General features: G+C 43.0%; 1 pseudogene; it reads left to right on the top strand.

Moving 5' to 3' along the window:
- The first annotated feature begins 415 nt into the window (after positions 1-415).
- On the top strand, positions 416-1,348 carry LOC141575672 (olfactory receptor 4C3D-like; annotated as a pseudogene).
- Positions 1,349-1,654: the final 306 nt, after the last annotated feature.

Genomic DNA, 1,654 nt, shown 5'->3' with positions numbered 1-1,654 from the left:
CTTACAATATACATCTGAGAATTACAATTTGTAAGCCCACAGACACAGAGGAGGGATCAAAATCATGGGACACAGAGAAGATTCAGCAGAGTCATATGGAGTTTTAACCAGAAAAATAATCAAGATCTCATGTAGACAGCCCAGGGTTTTCTCAGTAAATTACCCTTCTGATGTTGTCCTATAGATGTTTTACAGGTGACAAGTACTAGGTGTCTGAACAAAAGGAAACATCATGAAGGAAGTAAGAGAGAATTGAAATAAGCACTGAGCAGGAGTGTCAAGGACGTGCTCCGCAGGTACACTGACTGCTCTGTTTTTGCACCAAGATATTCAGACCCCAATCCTTTTATGATTAATGAGTGACATTCCTTATTCTTGTAGGTAATTCAGGCCCCAGGAAGGTATTACTTCCTGAATGGACCTCCTCATGCCTCCCAACAATGTGACTGAGTTTGTTCTCTTGGGACTCACACAGAATCCACACCTGCAGAAAATACTCTTCATTGTCTTTTTGCTCATTTTCCTATTCACCCTGCTGGCCAGTCTGCTCGTGGTCATCACCATCTCCCTCAGCCCCACACTTTCAGCTCCCGTGTACTTCTTCCTCACTTGCTTGTCCTTCTTAGATGTCTCTTTCACCTTTGTCCCCACCCCTAGAGGAAATAGATGTACATAAGGAAAATCCTTTCACCAGAGGAAAACCATCTCCTGGGGTGGCTGCCTGACTCAGCTCTTTTTGGAACACTTCCTGGGAGCATCAGAGATCATCATCCTCATTGTCATGGCCTGTGACCACTATGTGGCCATCTGCAAGCCTCTGCACTACACGACCATCATGCAACAGGGGCTCTGCCAGCTCCTGGTGGTGGTGGCCTGGACTAGGGGGATCCTACATGCCACTCTGCAGATTCTTTTCATCAACTTGTGCTTCTGTGGTCCTAATGTCATTGACCACTTCAGTGTGATTTCTTCTCACTTTTAAAACTGTTCTGTAGTGACGTTTACAGGTTTAGGACTGTGGTGGCTGCTAACATGGTGGCATGTGCTTACTGATTTTTTTCATGCTACTCATCTCCTGTGTAGTCATCCTGAGCTCCCTGAAATCCCATGGCACTGAAGGATGATGCAAAGCTCTGTCTACATGTGGCTCCCTCTTTACAGCAGCAGTGCACTCTTTTGTCTCATGTATATTCATCTACACATGTCCTGTGACCACCTACCCATGGACAAGTTGGTGACTCTGTTTTTTGCAATCCTCACTCCCATGTTTAATCCTATCATTTACACAGTGAGAAACACAGAGGTGAAAAATGCCATGAGGAGTCTGTTGAAGAGGAGAGTAACTTAGGTTGTTCATGATGCCAAGAATGTGATGATTTATATACATAGGGAAGTTTATACCTGTTGTAAATTGTGAAAAAAATAATTCAGAAGTTTTGTGGATCACTGACAGGAAAACAGGGCCTAGAAGCTAACATTTGTTGGGTATTTATTATTGGCTAAGCATTTATTAGGCATTTTTCTATGACTTGTAATGTACTGTACCAAAGCTTTAATGAATGTTCATGGTCATATCTTCAGAATAGCCAATGGAGAGAACAACTAGAAACCCCTGGTTTGATGATTGTAGAGTATGTTTTTCTCCAGAGTCTTC

The sequence above is a fragment of the Camelus bactrianus genome, chromosome 30, assembly GCF_048773025.1.
Source record: "Camelus bactrianus isolate YW-2024 breed Bactrian camel chromosome 30, ASM4877302v1, whole genome shotgun sequence".
Classification (NCBI taxonomy): Eukaryota; Metazoa; Chordata; class Mammalia; order Artiodactyla; family Camelidae; genus Camelus; species Camelus bactrianus.
Note: the sequence above shows the minus strand (reverse complement) of the source record. Positions and strands in the feature narration are given on the sequence as shown.